Source organism: Hippoglossus stenolepis, chromosome 3 (genome assembly GCF_022539355.2).
Source record: "Hippoglossus stenolepis isolate QCI-W04-F060 chromosome 3, HSTE1.2, whole genome shotgun sequence".
Lineage (NCBI taxonomy): Eukaryota > Metazoa > Chordata > Actinopteri > Pleuronectiformes > Pleuronectidae > Hippoglossus > Hippoglossus stenolepis.
In genome coordinates, this window is record NC_061485.1 from 1,927,427 (window position 1) to 1,945,172 (window position 17,746).

Consider the following 17,746-nt stretch of genomic DNA (forward strand, 5'->3'; position numbering starts at 1 on the left):
TGTTAAAATGTGTAAAACTCCCAAACTGCCCAACTCCATCAAATGAAGCCTGAGCTCAAACCCATGTTTCCTCCTGTGATTTGAAGGTTGTTATATTTCGTGTTGGAGCTGAATGTGTGACTCCATCTGCAGAACTCTGCCACGTCATGACTGCGGTCAAGCCAGCCGACACTCGCGCCTCTGTGGTCAAATCAGCCGACACGGAAATTCAACTGCACTCATATACTGACATTTATGGTAAACCCATACAAACCGCCCAGAACGGCAACGGAGTACTCGAAGTTAGAGGAAGAACACATGTGGGCCTACGTCCGGTTTTCAAAATAAACTGTTCACATGGAGCCTATACAAAATGCATAATTGAAAAATAAATTTATTGGATTATATTCACAAGAAGTATATATCGTCTTACCTGTGTCATTTTTATGAATAGCATTTTGACTGTATCAATTAAGATATTTTACAAAATAAAAGTCACACATTTTTAGCTTCAAGTAGCTAATGTCTGGATATTTTAAAGTACTATGAAAAGACTTTGCTCAATAATTCCAGAGAGAGACTGATATGCCTGTGTTCAGGACCTCTCTGACTACCCACATACTGAATATCAAACATTTTTACTGTATAGATTAAGAGATTTTTCAAAGTAAAGTCCAACATGTGTACAATCAAATCAGTTCATTTCTGGATATTTCAAAGTACTATAAAAACACTTTGCTCAATAATTCCAGAGAGAGACTGATATGCCTGTGTTCAGGACCTCTCAGACTATCCACATAATGGATATCAAACATTTTTACTGTATAAATTAAGAGATTTTACAAAGTAAAGTCCAACATGTGTACAATCAAATTGGTTCATTTCTGGATATTTCAAAGTACTATAAAAACACTTTGTTCAATAATTCCAGAGTGAGACTGATATGCCTGTGTTCAGGACCTCTCTGACTATCCACATAATGGATATCAAACATTTTTACTGTATAGATTAAGAGATTTTTCAAAGTAAAGTCCAACATTTCCACTGTGGAATCGATCATTTCTGGATATTTCAAAGTACTATAAAAACACTTTGCTCAATAATTCCAGAGAGAGACTGATATGCCTGTGTTCAGGACCTCCCAGACTACCCACATACTGAATATCAAACATTTTTACTGTATAAATTAAGAGATTTTACAAAGTAAAGTCCAACATGTGTACAATCAAATTGGTTCATTTCTGGATATTTCAAAGTACTATAAAAACACTTTGTTCAATAATTCCAGAGTGAGACTGATATGCCTGTGTTCAGGACCTCTCTGACTATCCACATAATGGATATCAAACATTTTTACTGTATAAATTAAGAGATTTTACAAAATCAATTTAACAACACAATGGCAGGATACATTGTCCTCTGAACACTGTCATCAGAACATGGTTTCTGAGGTATCGTCTCGTCGTATCTGACGGTGGGAGCTCTGCAACTTGATTGCATGGAAGATCAACAAGTGACATTCATGAAGTAAAGACATCCAATAACTGATCCGAATTTCTAACGGAGAGAAATAAAGCGGAGGATATAGGGTCTGCTCAGTTACTGACTGTTTTATACACAGTCACCTGAAATAATTCATATTTAGTGGACAGGAGAACAAGAATATGATAACATGTACAAAATTAAAGAGAAAAATTGACAAATAACCTGGGGAGAGAGCTCTCACTGAACTATGAAACTCCACTCAAAGTCTACAAGGTTGATTGAGACAGATTTCTTCTGAATGACTCTCCCTGTCCTCTTGGAGACGAGTCCCCCAAACGGCTCTTGTTCCTCTTTCTGGGTTGATTCAAAAGAAGCATCTACAAAACACAGGAATCTGAGATTAGAGGTTGGATAGAAATAAAGCCTATGATATATGATGTCTATACAAGTGTTTATGAAGTTAGGGTTGAAAATAAATGTGAAAAATGTGAAATAAAAGAGAAAATGTCAGATAGGCAGCACAAGTCTTACCTTGTACAGGCAGCTTCCCAGTTAAAGATGTGAACACTGTAAACAGCAGGCCCTGTCACAAAGGTTGGGTGGATGCCCCCACATGTGATCCTGAAGGCTGATCATCCAGTATCCAGCTGTCGCAGGCTCTTTTCCACCTGAAACATGAATCAAGACTCATCTCAAAAAGCATCTTGACTTTTGCAAACATCTCTAATGGGAAGAAAATGCATGCTTTATTTATTATTAATACAGATAACTTACAAAAAAACCAATCTGATATGCAATATAAGATATGTTCTGAATACATACCGAGCAACACTAGAGGAGGAGTCAAAAGTAGGTTGAGTGTCCTTTCACCACCACTGTGGAAGATTGCTGTAAAGCACAGACATTCTCTGTGGTGAGAATATTAGCTTTAGATGAGGATTAAGATGGCAACAATTCATTGCAGTATAAATGAAACGAGAAGAGAAACAAACTAGACGAATGAGTCCATCTGAATTCTTTGTAAAATGGTTCCTTCAGCAGCTGGACAACATACTAATATCACACACTATTAGTTCAAGTTTAATACCTAATAAGATGTAACATTATCAAAGCTGTAGTGGAGTTGAAAATTTACAGAAGAAGACAAACTCACAATAATGCTCCTAGCTGCAAACCAACTGACCATACGAAAACCCATTAAGATTAACTTTTAAATACTATTTAGTATTGGCCGAACCTACAAAATAATAATTTAAAAAGTAGTTTTACTGCTGTACTCACATGTCACTGCATAGCTAATTCAGAGGACCACATACAAGCTAGCTAAGTTACAGTTCTAAATCAGTCTGAGTTTGTTTAAAAGACAGCAAAAGTAAGCAAAAAATGCAAGGCAGATAAAGTTTATTTCAACTTACCGAAGACTTGCTGATAAAATGCAGGATTCAGATGGATAATCCTCGAAAAAAGGTCCAGAGTTGGCTTCACGACTTTGTGTTCAACATGTGTCTTCTACAAATATAGTAGCATTCCGTTTGTGCAGGACCTCTCTGCCGTTGATTCTGACATCACCCCCAGAATGCAATGCTGTTTACAGTATATTACAATGTTTTAAGGAAAACAGCAAGCTGCTCATAAATATTTCCCAGAATGCATTGTTTTCTACAGCACAGTGCCGTTTTAATGGAAAACAGAATGTTACTGTCAGAATTTTGCCGTTTTCTTACAGCAATTCGTTACAGTGTGGCTGTGACACCTCAGAAGTGAATTTAACCTCGCCATCATCGGACACAGACACACAGAGGGAAGCAGAGACAGATATCATCCTTGACTTGAGAAAACTGCTTTGGACCGTCGATTTAACTTTAAACTGTTCGTTAATTAAATTAGGAACCAACTCTTTGGACTCACTGACTGCGGTTGCGCCGCAGATCAGCTGTCTGTCGGTTGTTTGTTGTTAACACGCGCTGTGTGTCCGCTATAAGGCGGAGCTGCAGGGTTATCTCCAGCATTTCCTTCAATACTAGTTGGATTATGTACTAAACACTAAGCACTTCAAATATCCGGAAATGAACCAATTTGATTGTACACATGTTGGACTTTACTTTGAAAAATCTCTTAATTTATTCAGTAAAAATGTTTGATATCCATTATGTGGATAGTCAGAGAGGTCCTGAACACAGGCATATCAGTCTCTCTCTGGAATTATTGAGCAAAGTGTTTTTATAGTACTTTGAAATATCCAGAAATGAACCAATTTGATTGTACACATGTTGGACTTTACTTTGTAAAATCTCTTAATCTATACAGTAAAAATGTTTGATATTCAGTATGTGGATAGTCAGAGAGCTCCTGAACACAGGCATATCAGTCTCTCTCTGGAATTATTGAGCAAAGTGTTTTTATAGTAATTTGAAATATCCAGAAATGAACCGATTTGATTGTACACATGTTGGACTTTACTTTGAAAAATCTCTTAATCTATACAGTAAAAATGTTTGATATTCATTATGTGGATAGTCAGAGAGGTCCTGAACACAGGCATATCAGTCTCACTCTGGAATTATTGAGCAAAGTGTTTTTATAGTACTTTGAAATATCCAGAAATGAACCGATTTGATTGTACACATGTTGGACTTTACTTTGTAAAATCTCTTAATTTATACAGTAAAAATGTTTGATATTCAGTATGTGGGTAGTCTGGGAGGTCCTGAACACAGGCATATCAGTCTCTCTCTGGAATTATTGAGCAAAGTGTTTTTATAGTACTTTGAAATATCCAGAGATGAACCGATTCCACAGTGGAAATGTTGGACTTTACTTTGAAAAATCTCTTAATCTATACAGTAAAACTGTTTGATATCCATTATGTGGATAGTCAGAGAGGTCCTGAACACAGGCATATCAGTCTCTCTCTGGAATTATTGAGCAAAGTGTTTTTATAGTAATTTGAAATATCCAGAAATGAACCGATTTGATTGTACACATGTTGGACTTTACTTTGAAAAATCTCTTAATTTATACAGTAAAAATGTTTGATATTCATTATGTGGGTAGTCTGAGAGGTCCTGAACACAGGCATATCAGTTTCACTCTGGAATTATTGAGCAAAGTGTTTTTATAGTACTTTGAAATATCCAGAAATGAACCGATTTGATTGTACACATGTTGGACTTTACTTTGAAAAATCTCTTAATTTATACAGTAAAAATGTTTGATATTCAGTATGTGGATAGTCAGAGAGGTCCTGAACACAGGCATATCAGTCTCTCTCTGGAATTATTGAGCAAAGTGTTTTTATAGTAATTTGAAATATCCAGAAATGATCAATTCCACAGTGGAAATGTTGGACTTTACTTTGAAAAATCTCTTAATCTATGCAGTAAAAATGTTTGATATTCATTATGTGGATAGTCAGAGAGGTCCTGAACACAGGCATATCAGTCTCACTCTGGAATTATTGAACAAAGTGTTTTTATAGTACTTTGAAATATCCAGAAATTAGCTACTTGAAGTTAAAAATGTGTGACTTTTATTTTGTAAAATCTCTTTATTGATACAGTCAAAATGCTATTCATAAAAATGACACAGGTAAGACGATATATACTTCTTGTGAATATAATCCAATACATTTCATTTTCAATTTTGCATTATGCTCCATGTCAACAGTTTATTTTGAAAACCGGATGTTCTTCCTCTAACTTCGAGTACTCCGTCGCTCGCTTCCCGTTCTGGGCGGTTTGTATGGGTTTACCATAAATGTCAGTATATGAGTGCAGTGGAATTTCTGTGTCGGCTGATTTGACCACAGAGACGCGAGTGTCGGCTGGCTTGACCGCAGTCACGTCATGTCACATTTAGACGAGTGATTCTCAAACTGTGGGGCGCGACCGGGAAGGGGAAATGTGAGGCGGAACTAATGTCCGCATCTTTTTAACGGCGGCTCTTACCTAACCCTCTGCAGTGTTGTGCATGTCGCGCATATTTTTCGCGAACAGGGAACTCGATATGTTTCATATGTTGAATGTGAACGTGAGGGAACGTCACGTTAATTTGTTAAATCATCATCGTATCAGGCCAGCATGAAATACCAGGAGCGGGCGAATGTGTGTGTGTGTGCGCGCTCCCAGACAGCACACACACACACACACACAGGCCCCGGGGCCCCGCCCCCACTCACTCGCTCAGAGACACAGATCAGAGCTCGTTCACGTGAAGCTCAGTGACAAACAAGACACAGTGTAACATCCAAGTTGAAAAGATGAAGCCTGTCTTGCTCTTGGGTTCACAGTGAATGAAGGGGAGTACAAGGAGGAGAGACCAGTGTCTTTTGCGTCTGAAAACTTACTGTCTTTGTAACAGTGATTATAATGGAATTAATTTTTCTATTATATTCTAACCCAAAGTGGGGCATGACAGATGTTTGAGAATCACTGACTAGACGAGTGTTCGATGTATAAAATGATCCAAGTAGAAACAGTCACAGTGTTTGACCACCAGGTGTCAGCAAAGAGCCAGAGTACCTGGCTGCAGACAACATGGTTTTCCATCAAGTCTAAACTGATTCACTTTGAATCACCATAGAAACTACTTTCTATGAAAACAAAACATAAAACTGATGTGAGTGTAAATTTATTTCACAGAAAACTTGACCAAAGCCTTGATCATCTTTTCATTGGATTGTTTGACATGTAAGTTGTCATTTAGTGTTTTATCTTACATACAGTATAAACAAGTTGATCTCAAAGCTTATTGGAGAATCGTGACGCAAAAAAAACAGTTTTTATTTGCTTCAAAGAAAAACACACGCTTGTTTACATAAAACACAAAATACTAAACTCTAACACACAAGGAAGAAACCATAGAAAATAGAGTTCTTTAGTCATACATCGTCATGAATAATAATTATTAGTTACATGGCAGAACTGGATAAGATGCACATAACAGGTATTTTCAAGCAAGGTCCATTTCATGTGTGCGTCTCCACTCAGGCCTTTAATCCACCCACTGTAATAAGTATGAGGTCTAGATCTCATCAGTGTAGATCAGCAATACATAAATACATGTAGAAAACTACAAGTTTACATGAGGCAGTAAACTGGGCAGAGAGAGAGAGAGAGGAGAGAGAGAGAGAGAGAGAGAGAGAGAGAGAGAGAGAGAGAAAAAAAGAGTGAGACAGAGAGAGGGAGGGAGAGAGAGAGAGAGAGAGAGAGAGAGAGAGAGAAACAGAGAGAAAGAGTGGGAGACAGAGAGAGGGAGGGAGAGAGAGAGAGAGAGAGAGAGAGAGAGAGAGAGAGAGAGAGACAGATTTTTTGATTTTAAACCTTTATTTTTAAAATGTTTACAAAACTACTGTCACTGTTTCCTGACCATAAGTGGATATGTGTGCAGTAAGTTCAGAACAATATTAAAACCTACCTAGAAAATAATATTAAATATTAAAACATCATCAATCACAGAACATATTACGTCATTAAAACACCACTGTTTGATGAAGCCATCCATGTTCTTCTATGTCTTTAAAAACCTAAAATCTACCCAGACTCTGGCCTTCAGCAGAGAGATAAAACAGGAAGTGCTTTTGTCCTGCCCTGTCCTCTACTCTGTTCTTCCTGCTGTAGATGACAGTTTGGCTTCTCCTACCATCCAGTTTAATACTTACTTGCTAGGTTGGATTTTTCTATATCCAACTCCTAGGATGAAGGCAGTCTTACTCCACGGTCATCAAACTGTTTAAAAACATTCTGAAGTGTATTAAAAGGTAACAGAGTTCCTACAGTCATAAAAAGCATGAAAACTGTTTCTGCTTCTCCACAAAATGGACAACTGCATTTGACTGTTGCTGATGATAGAAATAAAACTGCTGGACCGCGATGGCACCGTAAAATCCTCCATTGCAGGTCACCAGTCCTTTCCTCAACGGTGGTTTGTATAAAACCCTCCACACTGGTTTGACCTTTGCTGTCCACATCCAGTCTTCTCCACACCGTGTCAGTCCTCACATCCAGTTTGCTTCTCATTCAGGGTTGGGGAAACACAACATTCATACATGGCTCTCTTGGCTGTGTGCAGTCTCTACCTGTTTCCAGTCCGTCTTATTTAAAAAGGTCCTAGGAGCTCCGCTCCAGATTCGGAGTAAAACCCAACTCTGGGAAAGGGTCGTTGTCAGCCGGGGGTTTCTGTTCCAGCACCGTACTCCTGTAGCATCTTTACCTCCTCGCCTGTGAGTCTCTATCCATAAGTTTAAAATGTTTCCTGCCTGTCGCATGGACCTCTGTCCTATGAGGGAAGCCACAGCCGGGATGTCGGTCAGTCCAGGACCTGCTGCACGACTATCTTCCTCAGGGCCAGCCCGGTGGTGCACACATGCTGGTGAGGCCTGGGTGTTGAGCTGCTCTGACATCCAGTCAGCCCGTTGATTAACGGCTCTTCCAATAGCCAGTGCAGTGAGTTTGCGGTTCCAGCCTTTTCCATTTAAAAAGGTTCCATGTCTTAAAAGTGACTGATAAAAAGGAGATAATCCAGGGTTAGAAGCTTAAAATCCATTAAGAACAGTGCCATGTCTAAACCCAGACCAGTTGTCCCCTCAGGATGCTGTTGCCACTTGTCTCCAAACAACATCCTGTGGACTCGTGGGGAGATACTTCTGGATGAACTGTAATCTAAAAAGTGGCTACCCTGCTTTGAATGTGCACCAGCCTTGCCTCCTCCTCCTTCTTTGGTAAAATAATACACACTGGGGCACCCAGTGGTCTGTCCTAAAAGAAGTCTGTTAAAATGGTTTGTAGTTTTGGTGTGAGTCCTTTCGGTGGTTCCATGAGGCAGTCGATGCCACAGAGCAGAAGCTGGGCCCAGGTTGTTTAACATCAGTGTCTGCCTCTGTATCACAACTGTGGCTTCCAGCCATTTCACTTGTTAAGTCTCTTGTATCTTCTCAGCCACCCCCAGTTCTTCTGAACTATGGACTCATTGCCGACATACACCCCCAGGTACTGAGACCGTCTCTTCTCCACTTCAACCCCGGCAGACTGGGTAGCCCTCCCAACTTCCAACTGCCAGTGCTTCACTTTTTCCCCAGCTCACTCTGGGCAGCTGACATGGCTTTAAAATCACTGACAATTTTTCCGAGTTCTTGGATATCCTTCTGTTTTTTACAAAGACGATGATGTCGTCTGCATATGCTGATAAAATGTGGCTCTTTTAAAATCATTTAAAATCAACCTCAATGTTCAAGCCTATCTTATTTAGCATTGGTTCAAAAGGAAAGTGCGATAACATCCCTGAGTAGGAAGCAGCCCTGTCTCACCCCCCCTGTGCACTTGGTGCTGGTGCACTCAGGCCTCCATTAATCTTCAGTACACTCAATGTCCTGATACAAAACCTTGATCATAAAGAGTGAGACATGGGCTGAGGCCGAACCTCCCAGAGTCTTCCAGAGGTAAAGGTGCTCAACCCGGTCAAAAGCCTTTTCCTGGTCTAGACAAAGGAGACCAGTTTTTATGCCCAATGAACTAGAGAAGTCCACAATATCTCGAATTAAGGACACATTGTCCAGGATAGACCTACCAGGCACACAGTAGGTTCCTGGCTCTTGGTGAATCACTTCCTCCATCACCTCTCTCAGACGGTTTGCCAGCCGCTAAAAGATCCTGTAATCCGTGGCACAAGAGCGACACACAGGACGCCAGTTGTTGATCTCCTGAAGATCTCCTTGTCAGGGAGAGTTATTACTGCCCTCCTGCAGCTATCGGCAGCACCAAGTCTCTAAACTCTATTAAAAACAGTTAAAAGATCTTCCCCCATCCCTTGCTCCAGAACTCTTAAAAATCCCCTACCGAACTCGCCGATGCCTGGGCCTTTCCCCTCCATGCTCTGCAGGGCCGTGTAGAGTCTTGCATCGACAGGGGCCATCCAACCCAGTGTTCACGCCTTCAGGACTGGGCAGCTCTCCACAGAAAGATTCATACATGGCAATGTTCTCGGTGTATTCACTTTTGTACAGATCACAAGTAAGTGTTATAAAAACTCACGGTTCTCCTCCGGATCTCCTGCTGCTCACTGAGTTCCTCCTTCAGCAGCGTGTGGATGAGTCTGCCTTGTCCGCTCTTTCTCCAGTCCAAAGAAGAATTTCGATGGTGCATCCATGAGCTGCCGCCTGGAACCTTGATCTGACCAGTTTCCCTGAGCCTTAGTGCCCAGTAGGTCTGTAAGAGCAGATTTTTTAGACTTGAGATCTTTTAATATGATCTCGATTTGAATCTATTAAACTAAAACTCCACAATTTCCTCTAGATCCTCCATAGATCTGGTTATGTCTCTTGTGACATTGGAGAGTATACTGTTGACAGAGCTGCTTTATCTCCACATTCCAGGTGTATTGTCTTCATTGTCATTCATCCTTCTCCACACATCACAAAGTTCATGAGCCTGCAGCAGCGCTCAGCACGCTGCGATGCTCTGTGGGGCTCGAGGTGGTTCCCGTCTAAAAAACATCATCTTCTGTACAATTAAAATCTCCTCCTAAAATAAAAAAATCATCTACTTTAACTTTGCTTAAAACTGCCCAAAACCTTTAAAAACAGAATTTCTCGCATGGAATAGCCTTCATTTCTAAGAACAAGAACAGACTGGCGAGTTTCACATGAAATTTTTCTGGCCATTTTGAGAGTATAATCGAACCCACAAATGTGATGCTCCAGATACCAACTAGCTCAAAGGAAGGCCAGTTCTATAGCTTCACCAGCAAACAGTTTTCTGGCTGTGCTAACATAATTGCATTAAGCAGTTTTCAAGGGTTTTCTAATCATCCATTAGTCTTCTAAGGCGTATTAGCAAACACAATGTACCATTAGAACACTGGAGTGATAGTTGCTGGAAATGTACTTATACACTATGTAGATATTTCCCCATTAAAAACCAGACGTTTCCACCTAGAATAGTCATTTACCACATTAACAATGTATAGAGTGTATTTCGATTAATTTAATGTTATCTTCATTGAAAAAACTGTGCTTTTCTTGAAAAAAATAAGGAAATTTGTAAGTGACCCCCAAACTTTTGAACGCTAGTGTAGGCCGTATGTGGTTTCACAAAACCATGGCCCAACACTCACCACCTGATCTACCTATTGACCCCCCTGTCTCCTCCTCCTGTCCTTCCTCACTCACCTGACCTTCCTTTGGGACCTCCTGTCCCCTCCTCACTCACCTGACCTTCCTTTGGGACCTCCCCTGTGACCTCCTGTCCCTCCTCACTCACCTGACTCTCCTGTTGGACTCCACTTGTCCCCTCCTGTCCCTCCTGACCTTCCTTTGGGATCTCCCCAGACCTCCTGTCCCTCCTCACTCACCTGACCTTCCTTTGGGATCTCCCCAGACTCCTCCTGTCCCTCCTCACTCACCTGACTCTCCTGCTGGACTCCACTGTCCCCCTCCCTGTCCCTCCTGACCTTCCTGTTGACGCCTGTCCCCTCCTGTTGTTCTGGAGTGTCAGCTGCTTTATTTCTCTGTGGACATACTCTTTTTAGTTTGGTGTCCTCCCTTCCCACAGCTGAAGCACTTTGTGTTATTTGATGTTACAAAATCACGTAGTCAAACTCTCTTCCACTCTGAGTTTAAACACCAGGTTCAGGTCCTCAGTCCTGTTGTTCAAATACAAGAGATGCTCTCTGTGGGACACCACGTGTTTTGTAACAGAGGGGACCTGCATCCTGATGACACTTTCTTTGTAGTTGAGACACTATCTTTCCGTGTCTGGACAGTTCTCTCATCAGAGTCTCGGTCTCTAATGAACGGGTCTCTTGGACAGAGTCACTTAACCACCGGTGTGGCGAGAGGCAGAACCGGCTGATTTTCTAACGTGACGTCACCTCGATCCCGGTCACACCACGTGTTCGCCTTCTCTACGCTGTCTAGAAAGATGACAACCGGGCTGTTCATCCTCGCAGCGGACTTCACACTGCTGTTACTGCTAATAACCTGACAATACACTATATCTATAAACAGAATTATCACAATAAACCAAAACGCGACAAAACTGCTCATTAACCGCAACCAGCTCTCAGCTCCACACACTCCACCACACTCAGAGAGAGAGAGAGAGAGAGAGAGAGACATGGAGGGAGGGAGAGAGAGAGAGAGAGAGGAGAGAGAGAGAGAGAGAGAGAGAGAGAGAGAGAGAGAGAGAGAGAGAGAGAGAGAGAGAGAGAGAGAGAGAGATTGGCACAAACAAGAATTAGCTTCTATAGAGAAGCTCTGACCACCGAATCACATTAAAACCGAAGTTTCTTAAGTTTCTTAAGACATACGCTACTTGTTACTTTTAGCTCCCTTGATAAACTGGGTGTATTTATCATTATATACTGACTAGTAAATCATCGATCAATATTGAAAAGAGACCATGAAAATCCAGTGCATGATGCCACCTCTCTGGCAGGCTCACAAAGGAACCTAGAATAAGAGTCTCAGATTACTTGAATCTTTTAACTGAGACAAGTTCTACTTCTTCTTTGTTTGGTTTATTGGAAGATGACAAATCCAACGTCAAGGTGAACTAGTGCGTCCCCCTGGATCTGCCTCTTCTTCCTCCGCTCACGAACCAGCACAGGTCTTTAATGACGACGCTATTCAACAAAATGCTGAAATTGTTGAATATTTAGAAAAGTAGAAATCATAGATTCTTATGAATTACCTTCTTGTGTAATACAAATACAAAGGATAGGAAATGATTCAAAAGTTCAAAGGAGTGTTAGTAGTTTACTCCTTTGACCTTGGAATAACTTCATAGGAGTCAACACCCTTTGACCTTGAATAACTTCAGGAGTCAACACTCCTTTGACCAAAGACGCATCATGTATACCCGATGGCGGTACTACACTTTATTTACTTGCCAACCGAACAAAGAAGAAGAAGAGCTTATATTCTTAAGCAAGATGGCAACAATGAACAGGTTACTAAGAAACACCCAGGACCACCCGCCCAAAATGAACGACATTATCCAGGCAGACATGAGGTGTCGACCATTAAGGGGGAGAGTTCCTCTTGCAGCACAAGCGAACATTAAGCAGCTTCAGCAGGCCTTTGACTGTATGGAGGGAAATACAAAGCAGAAAAATGCAGAGAAGGAGATCCTGAAAACACACTTCAGAAGTTTATCACCAGTTCTGCAAAATGAGCCTCCATTCAAGATCGCAGAGGGATCACTCTTTCAAAGGAAGGCAGAGCTTTTAAAGGACCTGGTATCTCAAAAGGAGTCCATTATTGAAGAAAAGAACCAAACTATCTCTGTGTCTCAACACTAAGATCACAGAGTTAGAGATTGCAAAATAACCAGCTGGCTGAACTGTAGCCTTCTTCCTTTCCCTCCGCCTGCCGAGCCACCTGAGTTGACTTTGACCAGGAAAAAGCTCCTCCACAAACAACCAGGACCTCAAAGAGCAGCTTCAAATGGAGCTGAACAAGTCTGTGGCTTATGTGGATATAATGAAAGTCATGAATATGGAGCACCAGAACTTGATTTAATATAGAACAATTCCTTTTTTGACAAAATACTTGCACAGTTAACAACTTGGAAGCTAAAAGGATTCAATGAAAAGATGTCACAGAAGATCCCTAAGCAAACAGAAGATCTCAGAGTATGAACACAAGATCTCTGGGGCATGAAGAGAAGATCACGATAAAACAAAAGATCTCCAAGAACGAACACAAGATTTCTGAGTACGAAAAAAGTTCTCAGAGTATGAACAGAAGATCTCCAAGGATACCGGAAGATATCTGAGTATGAACAAAAATCTCTAAGGATGAACAAAAGATCTCAGAGGCGAACAAAAGTTCTCTGAGTATGAACAGAAGATCTCCATTTATGAACAGTAGAAGATCTTGATTATGAACAGAAGATTCCCAGGATGAACAGAAGATCTCTGATTATGAACAGAAGATCTCTAGGATGAACAGAAGATTCTGATGAACAAAGTTCTCTGAGTATGAACAGAAGATCTCCCCACTGGCTGAAACAGAAGATCTCTGATTATGAACAGAAGATCTCCCAGGATGAACAGAAGATTCAGGTATGAACAAAAGTTCTCGGAGTATGAACAAAGATTCCTAGATAACAAGATTCTGGATTATGTACAGAAGATTCCCAGGATGAACAGAAGATCTCTGATTATGTACAGAAGATCTCCCAGGATGAACAGAAGATTCCCAGATGAACAGAAGATCTCTGATTATAAAGGAAGATCTCCCAGGATGAACAGAAGATTCTTGATTATGAACAGAAGATCTTCATGATAACACAAGATCTCCAAGGATAAACTAAAGTCTCCTAGAGTACGAAAAAGATCTCCGAGATAAACAAAGTTCTCAGAGTAAGGAACAGAAGTTCTCTGAGTATGAACAGAAGATTCCCAGGATGAACAGAAGATTCTGACTATGAACAGAAGATCTCTAAGGATAAACACAAGATCTCCAAGGATAAACTAAAGTTCTCAGAGTACGAAAAAAAGATATCCGAGGATAAACAAAAGTTCTCAGAGTATGAACAGAAGATCACAAGGAGGAACAGAAGATGTTGAGTATGAACAGAAGATCTCTGAGTACAAACAGACGATCTCCAAGGAGGAACAGAAGATGCTGGAGTATGAACAGAAGATCTTATGACAAAGACTATGAATTACACTCAGACCATAAGCCAAAGGTCTCTGAATCATAAGATAAAGGCTCAGACAATAAACCAGAGAGCACTGGATTCATGGGATGATGACTTCCAGAACATGGGACCTGAATCTGAGGTCTCAGACAATGAGGTACAGTGACCCCAAGATCACGGACTAAGAATTTAATTTATCAGGACCTTGAATCTGATGTCTCAGATGATGAACCAGAGGTTTCAGACCAAATGCCAAAGGTCTCAAATGTCGAGCCAAAGGTCTTAATCCATAAACCACCCATCCCACCCCATATCTACAGGTTCAGCCATCGCCAAAGTGCAACTGATGATGAATCAGAGGACTCAGATGTTGAACTGAGGTCTAGAGTGATGAATCAGAGGACTTGATGTTGAATCAGAGGTCTCAGATGTTGAATCAGAGGTCTCAGATGTTGAATCAGAGGTCTCAGATGTTGAATCAGAGGTCTCAGATGTTGAATCAGAGGTCCTGCATGTTGGAATCGTGAGGTCTCAGATGTTGAATCAGAGGTCTCAGATGTTGAATCAGAGGACTCAGATGATGAATCAGAGGTCTCAGATGTTGAATCAGAGGACTCAGATGTTGAATCAGAGGTCTCAGATGTTGAATCAGAGGTCTCAGATGATGAACCAGAGGTCAAAGTTGATGAAAACCAGAGACAAAAAAGAACAAAAGTGGTGGAAGATTTACACATTACCAAACCATGGAAGTGGGAGAAAAGAAAAGAATTGATAAATAGTCCAATAGTTTTGGGGGGAGCTGACAGTTACATTCTCTGCAAGCATCTCCAGCCAAGCCACACCGCCTCCTTGAGGACCTTGACCTGGTCTTACATGCAGATGCTGGTTGCCTGGGTTTGTACCCTCATGGTTGACGCACTTATTGTAAGCTCCATTGGGATAAAGTGTCAGTTATATGACATGTAATATAATGACATGTAATAATATATGTAATATTATAACGTGTAATATAATGACATGTAATATTATAACGTGTAATATAATGAAATGTAATGACTGGGTAAATCTTAATTGTGACTAGACGCCTGACTGTGCTTCGTGATTTTCTCTGTGTGCTCTTATTAAATGATTCATGCTTTTTCAATCAATAAAAAACATATTTATTTAATTTATATCTTCGTATATTATATATTCCTGGTAATGACACTCTGTTTGCCACTGTTTCAAAAGGTCCGGCAAAGAAGTGCTTTGTTTCAGCAAGGTTTCTTTCCTCTTATCCTAAATAGAAAGGAGTGGATGATAAATACTGCTCAGTCACACTTAGACTCATTATCAGAATCAGAATCAGAATCAGAATTATTTTTATTGCCAAGTATGTTTACACATACAGGAAATTGCCTTGGTGTGGTTGGCATAAGAACAATCAGACATAAAACAACAATATATACAGTAAGACAATAAGAACACAAGTTGGTGGGCACGTGCGGAAGTGTTAAGGTGCAGTGATTGGTTTGCAGGATAGTGCCAGTAATATATAAATTATGTGCAGAGTCAGGGGTGCATGGTAATAGAGCGACTCACTGCCATGGGGAAAAAACTGTTCAGGTGGGCGCGAGGTTTCGGTCCTTGATAGCCCGAACCTTTTTCCGGATGGAAGTCTCTGAAAGAGGTGGTGACCGGATGGGAAGGATCAGCAATGACCTGCCTCGGCTCTTACTGGTCCTGGAGTGGAACAGGTCTAGGATACGGCAGGTCGCAGCTGATGACCTCCTCAGCTGACCCGAATGATCCGCTGCAGTCTGCCCTGTCCTTGGCAGTGGAGGCAGCGAACCAGGACGGTAATTGATGAGGAGGATGGACCTAATGATGGCCGTAGAACTGTAATTCACATCACTTTCTGCGGCATGTTGAATTTCTTCAGTTGCCGCAGAGAGGAGGACGTCCTCTCAAGCTGGGCCTTCTTGATGGTGGAGGTGATGTTCTCCGCCCACCCTGTATCCCAGTACCATAGTTCCCAGGAATCTGAAGACTCCACTGTTTTATCTGGGGAGTCGACATGCAGGGTGAAGGCTGGGCTCCTATGAAGTCTGCTACCATCTCTACAGTTTTCAAAGCTGCCTAGCCCAGGAAGTTCTGGCTGCACCAGGAAGCCAGGCTGTCAACTTCTCTGTATGGCCTCATCCCCATTGGAGATTAATCCAATTAGGGTTGTGTCGCCTGCAAACTTCAGGAGTTTGACAGAGGGGTGGCTGGAGGTGCAGTTGTTGGTGTAGAGGGAGAAGAGTAGAGGGGAGAGCACACAACCTGTGGGGCTCCAGTGCTAAGATTTCAGAGATAAGCTTGCCCAGCCACGCAGCTTCCTGTCTGTCAGAAGTCAGTGATCCACCTGCAGGTGGCTCAGGCACGCCAGCTGTGTCAAATCTGTCTCGAGAAGAGCTGGGGCGATAGGGTGTTGAATGCGGAGCTGAAGTCCACAAACAGGTAGATCCAAGTGAGGTGCCGGGGAACAGCTGGAGGATGGGGTGGAGTCCAGCGTTGATCTGCCACGCTGCCACAGGACTGCTGGGTCTGTAGGCAAACTGCAGTGGGTCGAGGAGGTGGTTGGTTATGGCCTTGAGGTGGGTCAGCACGAGGCGCCAAAGGTTCTACACACAGAGGTCAGGGCGACTGGTCTGTAGTCATTAAGGTCTGTGATCTCTGCTTGGGAACGGGATGATGGTGGATGATACTGTCGTTCTTTTTCCTTAGGTAGAGATGGTAGAGTCGGTCTGGTTCAAAAAGTATTTATTTAGAAGCAATGAACAGCTACTACATAGCTATGGGCACTCAACGTACAACCCGCAAGCCGCCTAATACCGCCAGGAAGTCAAAAGTCGCGACGGGCGGTGGGTGCAATATTTATAATAATAGGTAGAACTTCAGCAGGAGGGGAGTCACGTGGCTAGTGCACAGGCTGGTCCCAGCCTCAAGGCACTGGAATTCGCCAATGATGAGGACGCTCCCAGTTTCGTCCCTCCTTTGACAGTAGCTGGGACAAATCTTTACATTCTGACAGTGTTTGGTTTGGTGTTTTAAAACAAGCCTTGAATCGGCTGACAGCTTGTGAGCTTTCAGTATGGCATGCGCATTTTCTAGACAAAACAACGCCTTTCCTATCTGTCCTTCAGACCCTAGTGGCAGCTGCTTGAATTCTTTCTAAGGGTATGTCACAGTTTTTTAAGAAAACAGTGCATTCATCTATGTGTGATTTTTGAAATAAAGCTAATGGAGTTTATGCTGTAATATAGTAAGTTAGGTATGAGAACAAGTTAAAGTACAGTGTATTGTATGCCACAGATGTACAGTCTTCTCAAACAGGCATTATCAGACAGGTGCAAGACTGAACTGCGATGTGACAGCACACCCACACACAACAATCAACTTCAAGATTAAAACCAGCCAGCAACGGCTACTATCAGTCACTATGTGAAGGCCGCACATTTTCCCACATATTCAGCCCAAACTGCCCCTGCCCCACCCCTGTCCAACATACTGCACTTGTTTAGTTCAGTTTCATTGCCATCTTCACAGACACATATTCAAAGGAAAACATAGATTTTAGTCTTAACAAATATTCAAAGGAAAACATAGATTTTAGTCTT

General features: G+C 41.6%; 1 long non-coding RNA gene across 1 annotated transcript; it reads right to left on the bottom strand.

Annotated features, from left to right (window-relative positions):
* Window positions 1-1,318: 1,318 nt before the first annotated feature.
* Window positions 1,319-3,572, bottom strand: LOC118102746. The gene is made up of 3 exons (XR_004694747.2): window positions 2,287-3,572; window positions 1,996-2,132; window positions 1,319-1,841 (listed from the first exon to the last, which is right to left on the bottom strand). It is a non-coding gene; the product is annotated as an uncharacterized LOC118102746 (long non-coding RNA).
* Between the last annotated feature and the right edge of the window lie 14,174 nt (window positions 3,573-17,746).